Source organism: Puma concolor, chromosome C2 (assembly GCF_028749965.1).
Source record: "Puma concolor isolate L17-30 chromosome C2, mPumCon1.1.hap2, whole genome shotgun sequence".
Taxonomy (NCBI): Eukaryota; Metazoa; Chordata; class Mammalia; order Carnivora; family Felidae; genus Puma; species Puma concolor.
Genome location: NC_141675.1, coordinates 119,207,068 through 119,219,619, shown reverse-complemented (window position 1 = coordinate 119,219,619; position 12,552 = coordinate 119,207,068). Strand labels below are relative to the sequence as shown.

The window sequence follows — 12,552 nt, the reverse complement described above, 5'->3', positions numbered from 1 at the left end:
ATCAATAGTGATGCTATTGGCTAGCAATGCCTGGAGCACTCATTTGGCCCGTACAGTTTGTGGTGAGCCCCACAGATGTTTCTCTGACCGGCGCCAGTGCTGTGGCTGGACTGGCTCTTGTGATTCTCCTAACTGCGAGACGCAGCTCAGCAGCCATCGGCGGAGAACTTTGATGAAACGAGGCTTATTACTCAAAAATCCTGCAGGGTACACCATGTGTTCATGGCCACACAGCAAGACCTCAGGTAGAGACAGGGTGCTCATTCAAGGATCTAGAATTCTGCCTTTATTGGGATCAAAGGCGGGATTCCTAGGGTTTTTTTGGGTTTGCTGTTGGTGAATTTAAAACATAAGAGCAAGAATTAAAGCATGGGAAGGGAAAAGCAGGGTCACTCTGGCAGTCAGTTATCTAGGTCACCCAAAGCTTTCTAAAAGGGGAACCTCCTAAGTGGGGCTGCCTGCCTCTTTTTCTCACTGCGTAGTAGCTGACAATATGTTTATTTGAGATGCATGGCTTTGAAGTCAATGTCTTGGCATCAACAGTTTAATGTCCTTACATTACAATCAAAACTAATTGTTAGGCACTTACACTACAGTGAGGCAAATAGAAAAAACGACAACCAAAAAAACCCCCCAAAAAACAAAAAAAACTAGCTTATTTAGCAGAATGTGAGTGATAAAAATTATTCCTAGGACAAATTGTAGCACACATGTGCAAAGCTACATAGAAGTTGAATATAATTTAAGGAGCAAGTTACTTAGTTACAAGATCATTTTGTTTTGTTTCCTTTAGGTTCTTTTTTTCATATTTGTATTTTTGTTCTATTTTCTAGAAAAGCCAGTGGTCTTGTCTCCAATTGTATAATGGGATGTATGTTATTCATTTTATTGGTCACTTATAACATGAAACAATAAAAATTTAAATCTTCCTTTACTACAGGAACAGTTATACAAGCATTGATAATATCCAACTTCCGTAACAAATGCATCAGGGTGATGTATTTTTAGCTGTGCTAGGGCCATTATCTGAGCCTGAATTAGGACCATTGTGTGTCACAAGAAGCCTTTTACCCAACAGTAGTTAAGAAATCCTATCTAGCCTAGGTCAATAAATCAAACTCCAAAGTCTTTAAGAGAAAGAATCCAAATTTTGTCACAAAATGACTAAAAACATATGGGTGTTCATTTTATTTCATGGGAAAATGTGGTTCACTGATCTAAAAAAAAAATAAGCTCTGTAAATGGAAATCATGAAAACTGCATTTGGGCAGTAACTTTAATCAAATTGCAATGTTTAGAATATCCTGAAGATGACCCACCCCTGCATATTTCTAAAATTGGGAGGGTTTTCTTTTATATAGCAAATTATTCCTATAAATGAAAAGGGTCTGTTCCTTTGTAGCACATGTAGAAATCAATGGAGGTGTGTGAAAATCAGACCCATACTTGAGATCACCAGGAGTCTGACATTTATAAAGATCTCTAGTTACAGAAGCCCAGGCCTTCCCTTTGATTTGTTGCAGTATGAACCATTGGTCCATTCATGAAACTCTCCTGCCACTGAAGCCCTTTAAAGAACTTGTCTTTTGTGGCTATCTGATTGACAATAAATCCTCAGAAAGAAAAAAAAAACCTGTTCAATAAATCTTCAGAAAGACTGTTCATGAGATTATAGATATCGTTTACTACCTCTAAACTTGTCTTTTCAGGTTCAATATAAATTGTTTCCTATAAGTTTACTCATTGTATTGTTATGTCTAGTCTCCCATCTCATTATTGAAACATGTGAAACCTAAGTATGAATTTAATTATTGGCAAATGCTGCCGTTGATTATTTCCTGGCTTTATGGACAAGAAGTCAACTTCACAATGAGTTGTTAGCACAGTGGTGGCTTGTTGTATGAACTGTGGCGATAAACGCTTGACTTTGGTGCCTAAGATTACTCATCTATAAAATACTTTTGTTGTGTTCAGAGAGATGGAGCAAAACAAATAGCAATGGAATAAAATGTTCATGTTGTCTTCAAAAATGAAGCTATTTCCCATTTTCACTGCTGATGAAGCAAGACATATTTAATGTTACAAAATTACAAATGTTTGTGCTAGAGGGGAGGGAAAAAACAAAACAAAACAACAAACAAAAAAACCCAGAAGTGTTTGTGGTATAGTATTGGAAAACAGGTTTTTGTTACCTTAAATTATCTATGGCAAGTTTCCTTATGTGATGCAATTGAATATATTTATATTTTATATTTAAAATTATCACTCATTTTTTTTTTTTAATTTTTTTTTTCAACGTTTATTATTTATTTTTGGGACAGAGAGAGACAGAGCATGAACGGGCGAGGGGCAGAGAGAGAGGGAGACACAGAATCGGAAACAGGCTCCAGGCTCTGAGCCATCAGCCCAGAGCCCAACGCGGGGCTCGAACTCACAGACCGTGAGGTCGTGACCTGGTTGAAGTCGGACGCTTAACCAACTGCGCCACCCAGGCGCCCCTATCACTCATTTTTAAATGAATGAGAAGGATGAAAATTTTCTCTTTATTCAAACCAATGAGGAAAACATCAGAGAATGAAGTCAGATTAAAAATGTGTTTTAACGTTAATTAAATGTGTTTAATTTTCAATGTTAACTTTTTGTATGTGGGAGGTGCTCAGAACAAATCTCAAAACAGTCCTAGTTCTGAAGCAAAAGTAAGCCATCGTGCTTTCTCTAATTCCAGATATTTTAAGTGACATGAAATGTACTGTACATTTTACTCTATCTATCTATCTATCTATCTATCTATCTATCATCTATTAATGATGTATCAACATCACTTATACTTTGTCTCTCCTAAATGATCAAATTCTTATCAGCCTCAACTATGAGTTTTCTTAAGCTAAGTATATTGTGAGCACTATATATTAAAGATATTCATTAAACTGAATCTCTACTCAGACACTAAGTCGATATGGATTCTCTAGATGTCCTTGTTTGATACTATAGCAACTAACCCCATGTAACTATTTTTTTTATTTAAAAAAGATTTTTTTTAATGTTTATTTATTTTTGAGAGAGACAGAGACAGAATGCGGGTGGGTTAGGGGCAGAGAGAGAGGGAGACACAGGATCCCAAGCAGGCTCCAGGCTCCAAGCTGTCAGCGCAGAGCCCGATGTGGGGCTCGAACTCACGAGCGGTGAGATCATGACCTGAGCTGAAGTCGGACGCTCAACCAACTGAGCCACCCAGGTGCCCCAGCCCATGTAACTATTAAGAACTTTGAATGTGTATTGTGTGAATAAAGAACTGAATTTTTAATTTAATTTAATTTTAATTTAATTTTAATTTCAAAACTGATACTTGATGCACTTACTGAAATATTTTTTGTTTTTTTGGAAAACTTAGGTATATGAATCTCCTTTTTTAATTGTAGGTTTATTAAATCTAAATACATGCTAAGTGGGGAGCCAGGGTGGCTCAGTCGGTTAAGTGTCCAACTTTGGCTCAGGTCATAATTTCACAGTTCGTCGATTTGAGTCCCTCATCCAGCTCAGAGCCTGGAGCCTGCTTCGGATTTTGTGATTCCTTCTCCCTCTGCCCCTCTGTGTCTCACGCTCTGTTTAAAAAAAATTAAACATTAAAAAAAAATCAACTACATGCTAAGTATTGCAGATGAATCTATAGAGTCTGTAATGAGATGTTTTGTGAGTATATAATACATTCCAGATTTCAAAGACTTGGTATTGTTAAAAGAAAATTTCAGATCTAGTTGACTTTTATTTAGTGATGCATGAATTGGGAAGTAGGCAGTCTAGAAAACAGAGAGGAGCTTCAGAGAGTTGTACAAACTGAGAGGGTTTTATAGAGCAAAGTGAGCAGAAACAAGGAAGTTACACTGGGCATGTGCTTATATAGAGCAAAGGGAATTTTGAAGCTGGTCAGGTGATTTGTGCTGAGCAAGCCAGTGCTGATCGGTAGACGTAGGCCATCCTTTCATGAGAGAGCTGATCACAGACATTTAGTTTTAGTTTGCTGATGTGCAGCTTGGCATGAGTACCTCCATCTTAGACCTAGTCTGGACACTTCAACAGTGTGAAAAAAGAATGAAATATTTTGTTAAATATTAATTTCATATTGGTTAAATGTTGAAATGACAATATTTTAGAAAGATTGGGTTAAATAAAATTTTAAACTCATTTTTACATGTTTCTGTTAAGCTTTTTAATGTGGTAATTATAAAATTTGAACTTACATGTATGGCTTGCACAGATTTCTATTTGACAACACTGTTAGAATACCCCGAGAGAAAGGGTAGCATAATGTGTTCTGAATAAAAAAAATAAACTTGAAGTAAAAAGTTTGGTATGAAAAAAAAATTAGTCATAAACAATTAGGTAAATATTCATTTTATTTTTGGATAAGTAATGGTTTTATCAGAATTAAGAAAAATGAAGAAATCATAAATAATGTATTGATCATTTTGACTATATAGAATAAATAGTCTGTGGATTTCTGTGTGTGTCTATTTTAAGAATCCATTGTGAATGAAATTAAAGAGTAAAAGCTCACTAGAGGAGTCAGTTTTTACCTTCTTTTTTTTTTTTATTGTTTATTTATTTTTGAGACAGAGAGAGACAGAGCATGAACGGGAGAAGAGCAGAGAGAGAGAGAGAGAGGGAGACACAGAATCCGAAGCAGGCTCCAGGCTCTGAGCTGTCAGCACAGAGCCCGACGCGGGGCTCGAACTCAGGGACCATGAGATCGTGACCTGAGCCGAAGTCGGATGCTTAACCGACTGAGCCACCCAGGCGCCCCAGTTTTTACCTTCCTTAGCGGGGAAAGCTTCCTGCTCATTACCTAGAATTGGATGGCATTTGGATTATCCTTCTGGACCATTATTTTTCTCCTAGAGGAATGACTCACCTTATGTTTATGATTGGAGGAAGAATATTTGAATATTGGAGGAAGAATGTTTGCTCATCTTATGACATGGTCTTTATCTTTCTCTACTTGGAGGAGCATATTGTCTTTATTTCTGTTTTGTGGCAAGCTTTATTTAAGTATGCTTAGTACAGTTTCATCATGCAAATCTGCTTTTTCAGTTGTAAATTTATGAAATTTATATGGCTGAGAGAAGGGATGGGAATACATGGTTTGTCATTTGTCAGCCACCCATGGTAAGATGGATGAAGTAAACTGGTAATTTTCAATGGGTAGAAGTGATATCCCTATTTTGACTTTTGGTTCAAGCTATACTTTTTTTTTTTTTTTTGGATGGATCCGTTATTTAGTTAGGTTCTTTGTAAGAAATTTAGAACACCAATTTGTGAGGGTAAACTCCATTTGTGAGAGCAAACACAGAGCAGAGGTAGCCCTGAAGCTGAGGAACAGCTTTGATTTTTGGCAGAATTTGCGAGTCCACAGCTTTCTCATCAACCTTGCGCTGCTCTGTAATCTCATATTTCTCTTTCTCCGTATTGAAGATTTCACCTTCCTGGTGTCTGGGTTTACGCAACTTCTTCTTCTTAAAGTATCAATGAGGTGTTTGGGGATTTTTGCACTGCTGGTAGCAATTTTGGTGGAGGTGGCAATGACAAATTTCTGGTGTGTTCTACACAGAGGAACTCGATTAAGGGACAGAGGTCCAGTCACAAGTAGCAAGCCACTGCTCAGTTGCTTCAGGAAAACCACTCTCTTGTCTCTGTGGCTCCCAGTGAGGATGACCAAAATGGTCCCAGGAGTGATGCTAGCTCACAGTTTCCTCACATGTTGACTGAAAGGTTTTTTTGCCCTGGCTCAAACAGCTTCCGAGGCACATCTTCAAACACCTTCCTAGGCATTTTGCAAAGTTTAACCACTCGAGTACCACCATTCTTATCGCCACCAACTGGTTTTGTGACAGTAGCAAGAACCTTCTCCTTCTTTCTCTTTTCAATCCTGGATTTGGCTGCTGAATACTTCCTCTTGTGCATGGCCTTTCTCGAATACATAGCCGATCGAGAATATCTGCCAATTCCTCTGACTAGGACAGGGTTTCGGCTGCAGTGGGGCTTCCCCTTCTTTGGTGTTTTAGCCTTGAGGTTACCCTTCTTAACCTTGCCACCAGCATCAGCCTTCTTGGCTTCAGGTTTCTTCTCCTTAGCATCTGGCTTCTCAGCTTTTTTGCCTGCCATTTGATTCCCTCTCGGTTTGGATGGTGAAGGATTAGGGATCCTGATATCTAGTCTTGCAGAGAGGCCCCACCATACTTCCAAGCTATACTTTTTAAAAAATAAAATTTAAATTTTTAAAATTTATTTCTTATTGTAATATAATTAACATATGATTGTATAAGTTTAAGATGTAGCATATTGATTTGATAAACTTCTATATTACAATATGAATACCGTTGTAGTGTTAGCTAACACCTCCAACATGTTGAATAGTTACCACTTCCTTTTTGTGATGAGAACCTTCAAGATCTAGTCTCTTAAAAACTTTCAGGTATATATTTCTTAATCTAGTTCTCCTGGGGAATCCTTTGAGTAATAAAGCTGCTAGTGCATTAATCCTAATTTGCCTGTGTGACTTTAATTTACTTTGATTTAGCAAGCAGTAACTAATGATATAATGCACTGGAAAATAAACTCCTATACATGCTCTTGTCAGATATGTTTGACCTAAACTTAATGATGAGAAAACAGCTACATCTAGAAAGTGGGATGTTCTATAAGTTGCCTGACCTGGACTATTCAAGTAGTTAATATCACAAATGACCAAGGAAGGAGCATTTGGCTCTACTGGATTGAGGGAACTAAAGAGACATAATAGTCGAATGCTATGAACCACTGGGTTTTGAAAAGATATCTAAGGTAATGGAGACTATTTATTTGTATATGGATATTGGATAACACTATTGTTGACTTTTTTGGTGTGGCAATCATGTTGTGGTTTCACAGGAAATAGTATTCCACTCTTTGGAAGATGCATGGTGAGGTATTTAGTGCTGAAACTTAAATGATATCTGCAACCTGTTTTGGAAGGTTTGCAAGTGTAAGTGTGTGTGTGTCTGTGTGTGTGTGTGTGTGTGTGTGTGTGTGTGTGTGTCTGTGTGTCTGTGTGTGTTCGTGTGTGTAGATAGATCGAAATAAAACAGGTCTAGCAGAATGTTAACAGGTGGTACTGTGTTTTCAAACTTTTTAAACATACTTTCAGTGGATATAACATTTTTCAAAATAAAAATTGATACATAAGATATTTTTATGTGGATGTGGCATAGAGGGTAATAAATGCGATTAACTGATAATCCTAACCCCCTTCCCCACACAGGAGTGACAAATATTTGCAAATATATGACAAATGGTTAACAGAACTAATTTGTAAGAAAATTTTATGATCAATATGAAAAGACGGCCTCTTTAATAGAAAAATGGTTAGCATAAATAGGTTATCAACAGAGGAATAAAGACAAATGGCCAGCACCTTATGAAATATTTATCACTAATAATCAAAGTCAGGAACTTAAATATAATACCAAAGTAGAAATTTTGTCTCTCATTTAATAAAATATTTTAAGATTCGAAGTAATGAGATAGTCCAAGGCAACAGGTACTCTCAACTGCTGGTAAAAGTAAAATATATTGGGACACCTGGGTGGCTCAGTTGCTTAAGCATCCGACTCTTGGTTTTAGCTCAGGTCATGATTTCATAGTTTCGTGGGTTCAAGCCCCATGTCAGACTCAGCTCTGACAGCATGGAGCGTGTTTGGGATTCTCTCTTTCCTCCTCTCTCTGCCCATACCCCACTCATATTGTCTCTGTCCCTCTCAAAATAAACTTAAAAAAAAAAGGTACAATATATTGAGAAAACTATTTGTAAATTTGAGTAACATAGCCTAAGAAAATCAGAAATATCCAAAAAATATCTACAAAGATTTTTAAAAGCAGGATTTTTTAAATGTTTGTTTATTTTGGGGAGATGGAGAGACAGACTGTGAGCAGGGGAGGGGCAGAGAGAGAGGTAGACACAAAATCTGAAGCAGGCTCCAGACTCTGAGCTGTCAGCACAGAGCCCGACATGTGGCCTGAACTCACAAACCGTGAGATCATAACGTGAGCCAAAGTCAGACACTTAACCAATTGAGCTACCCAGATGCCCCTAAAAGCAGGATTTTTTAAAGGCAGAGTATTAAAGATTCTGTGTTTTATTTCCTCATTTTTATAATAGAAAATATTTAAAATGCCTACCTCTTGGTGAAGTTATAACTGTAAAATTAAGAGGATTAAACAAGATGATAAATGCATAGTAAATGGTACTTAGTACAGTATTCAAATAGAAATAACTAATACATACCCAATTAGGGGATTATGAAAATAAATTATGTAATTTCTATACAACTGGAAACAATGGATTTACTAAGATTGTGTTCAAAGATTTTTAGTTGAGTTTTCAAAAGAAAAAGCATGTGTACCCTCCAAAAAAGTATTTAGTATGATCTTAATTTTATTAAAAAGTATATAAATCCTTGAATTTATACCCATGTAAAAGCATAAAAGGCAGTATATATAACAAAATATTACTAAAAGTAGTTATTTAATGCTGTTATTCATAGCATTATGAAAAGTGGTGTTTTGTTCTAAATTTTTCACAATCATTTCATTTACTGATGTAGACAAACCCAGCAACAGCATTACAACATTCATCTCTGAAAATGGAATATGATTTCTATTTCCTAGTCTAGATTCAAAAGATAAAACTAATAAGAAAGATTAGCTCAAGATACCAACAAAGCAGGAGTTTAGCATCACGGGAGGTGTCTTCCTATTCTTTTGAGGTATTCTACAGAGTAAACAATTAGGATGGTGTTATATTTTCTTAGAAAAATAGTGGTGTGGTGGAATCAGATGGACTTGGGTAAAAACTGATTCTGATGTCCATCATTCATGGTATAGTTTGGGAAAATTTTAACGCCTCTGAATTTCCATTTTTCCATTTGTAAACTGAGAGCAATATTCCCTAAATAAGAGTAGTATGGTCTTTAAAGGAAATAATTAAAGTGGGGAAGGAATGGAAAAGGTAGCAAGAAACCAACATGTATCCAATGTCAACTATTCCAGACTTTAAGCTATTCTCTTGACATGCGTAATCTCACTTAATCTTCACAAACCAGTGAGGTGCTCTGGACATAGTTCCTTGCAAAATTCATCTGATTTCAAGAGACACACTAATGTATACAGCTTGCTTTACAAGCCCTAACTCCAGATCCTGGATGAATAATGTTTCTTTTATCTTATAGCCTGAAGTGAACCGCCTTGGCAGGTGTTGATGACCTGGGAGTGTAACATTTTCCCATTAGACCTTAAGTTTCATTGAGATGCCTTAATGTGAATCTATGCCAAAATTCAGAAATACAGAAGCCAAGTTTAGCCTTGTTGCTCTTCAGAGGCTTGGATGAAATAGGGTAACAGAGGCTTGAGCCAGCCACAGAGAATTGGAACTCAGGCATTCAAGAAAATGCCACTTGCATTTGCACTTTGTTTACAGGTTTTGCATCTTTCTAGTGAATCAGATTGTTCCCTATAGATTCACAGGCTTAAGTTCAGTGCATAGCTGAGATAAGAAAACCCAATAGCATTCTGAAACCTCAGATAAATAGATCAAGATAGCTTTACAATTAAGACAGAGAGAGATCAGTAATACACTGTTATAGCTTCGAGGGTGGATTGAAATTATTATCCTTCTTTGCAGCTGAGACTCTTACTATTCCATATCACTGAATCATAGACATTTATCACCCTTAACACATTTACTTCTCATAGGCAGCTTCTGGGTATAGAAGGAACGATGGTCAGCTTAAGACAACATAACTGTAAATCCTAACGCATTAATTTATTTATTTTCAAGAGAAGTTCTTGGCAATTCAAATTGCTTGATTAAAAAGCTGTTATATTATCATTCAAAATAAAAGCAGATTTTTTTTTGTTGGCTTAATTACCAAATTAGGTAAGATTTCTCCTTTTTAATTGCCCATGCTAATAGTCTAGCGTATGGGCTCATATGAAACAGTATGGCATGAAAATAATGTAGAGCACCACGAGTGTCTTTCTGAATTCTCCCTAGTTTACTACATTATTAAATATTACATGAATTATTCAATGTCCTTTATATCAAACAAATATTTTTTTTTCTTGCAAATTGGATCAAAACTGAGTGGTATTATTTAAGATTACTAGACACAGATTATACAATACCTTTTTTGTTTGTTTTTTAAACTAACAAAGACCTGCCCTTAATTTACATACTTCACTGATTGAAGCACAGGGAAAATGGGATGACAGAAAAATAAGGACGCAATTTAGTTTATTTACACAATAAATAGCTGCATTTGTTGGTATTTAATGTTTGTTTTCTTACTGTCTCTGTGCTCTGAGATAAAGATTTGAGCATGTACTTTATTCTTGGTTATCTGGCCCCAACAGAAGGTTGCCTGGGAGCTGGAAGGGTAGGCATTTAAAAACCCAAATATTTAATTACCTCTCCTGGCCTGTTCAGAATACAATCTGTTGTGCAGAGAAATAAGAGTGCTTTTGCTTGGGCTGGTGCTTGGTTGTGTCTGAGAATGAATGTTTGACATTCCCTCCATGGGATAGAGAAAAAGTCGAGAACTTATCAGCTTTGTATTGCCTCCCATTTGTAGCCATTGTAGCCCTATTATTTTAAAAAATGGGCAATTCCTGGGGTCCCTGGATGGTTCAGTCAGTTAAGTGCCTGACTCTTGATTTTGGCTCAGGTCATGATCTCATGGTTAGTGAGATCAAGTCCCACATCAGGCTCTGTGCTGACACTGCAAAGCTTGCTTAGGATTCTCTCTCCCTCTCCCTCTCTGCCCATCCCCCTCCCCCTTTCATGATCTCTCTCTCAAAAATAAATAAAACTTTTTTTAATGGAGAAATTCCCACATTGGACATACCAAGAACCAACTACAATAGGCAAGGGGGCACATTTTTCAGTTAGATCTGATTGTTCATTCCATTTTATATTGATCTCAAATTTGCTTCCATGTAACTGCTACACGTTGGTCCTGGTTCTTCCTGAAGCAACATACAAGAGCCCTTGTTATTTTCTATACTCTAGCTCTTGTCTACTAGACATTTTCTATGATCCACAAAGGTCCGTGTTAGACCCTGTGACATTTTGACTTGTACTGAATAAAACAATCATGTATTTACACATTTGCATTACAATAGAAGATAGGCAATTCTTTCTTAAAGGTTAAGGACTAGCTCTATTTAAGATCTGAAAGAAAATACGTGCAAAGTTTTCAAATTTACAATATTTTATCACAGCATCTTTGTGGTACCATAAAGAATTTGAGAATCAGTAAAAATATGACTATATATTTTTAAAATGTGAGAAATTGAGACTATAGTAGGTTTTGTAGATGCATTTGTGCGGAAATCTCTTGACCAAACTGAATAATAAAGCATATATTTTTTAGAGCATTAGAATTCTTATGAAATCAGAATTCATTGGTGATTCCTTTGGAATGTGTGAGAGGGTGCATGTCACTGGGATGATGAGAGGTGCTTTGATGAAAGCCAGTGGAATATTCCTAAGAATTTCATTTTAAGAGAAAGGAAAAAGACCATGGTGCAGTTAACATATTACATGCCTGTCGGTGTCTTATTCTAAACCACTCTCCACACAAGAGTAATTTTAATAATTAGGATTGTCATTATGCCACCGCTGACAACTTCCAAATGTCTACAGGGAGCTAAAGGTCTGTGAGCATGTGTGTGTGTGTGTGTGTGTGTGTGTGTGTGTGCATGTACCCGTTTGTGTATCTTTATCCTGTAATTTTTAGCAGCATTTAGTATGGCATAAAATCATATTTCACTAGTTACACCCAGCTATAGTCAACGAGGGGAAAGTGAGGGGAAAGGAAAGGAGAATTCTAAGATTAGTGTTATTTGAAATTAGGCATTTGGTTCATTATTATGGTTTCTTTGCGCTTTAAAATTTCGTCTCTTGAATATGAAGAAGACTTAATGGCAAAGAGAACTTTTATAAATCTCTTTAATAAAACAAACACCAACAAGAAGTTTTTTGCTTTAAGTGCTAAGTCTTTGATGTTCCTTTTAGAGCAGTTGAAAGGATGTTCTGAGGTCCAGAAGGCTCTATAGGCAGTATGCAGAATGAAGGCAAAGGAGAAAAATCATGCATTATCTCTTACACTCACACCTCACCGGAATCACTTGGGAAGATATTGAAAAATACTGATCATGCCCAGGACCCTCTCAGAAAATTTCTATTTTAGTCTGAGATGGGGCTTGGGCATTGGTATTTTTTAATATCTCCCTAGGTGATGCTAATGTGTAGCTAGGGAATGGAACAACTAGTCTATTTTAGAACATCATAAACATAAAAATTTTTACCTGGAAAGTTCACACTTGAATTAGGCACTTTTATGAAGATACATCTTACTGTCTCTAACTAGTTGTGATGCTTTATTTATATCCAATAAATATGGTTGTTGGTTAATAAATGACTAACTTAATACTGTACCCATTTATCTTATGTCTGGCTAT

The 12,552-nt window shown here is 36.5% G+C and overlaps 1 protein-coding gene and 1 pseudogene across 4 annotated transcripts in view; one reads left to right on the top strand and one right to left on the bottom strand.

The window, feature by feature from the left end:
* Positions 1 to 12,552, top strand: part of CSNK2A2IP (casein kinase 2 subunit alpha' interacting protein) — a 538,834-nt gene that overhangs the window by 68,036 nt on the left and 458,246 nt on the right. The window lies entirely within an intron of this gene.
* LOC112849748 (large ribosomal subunit protein eL6 pseudogene) lies at positions 5,269 to 6,218 on the bottom strand (annotated as a pseudogene).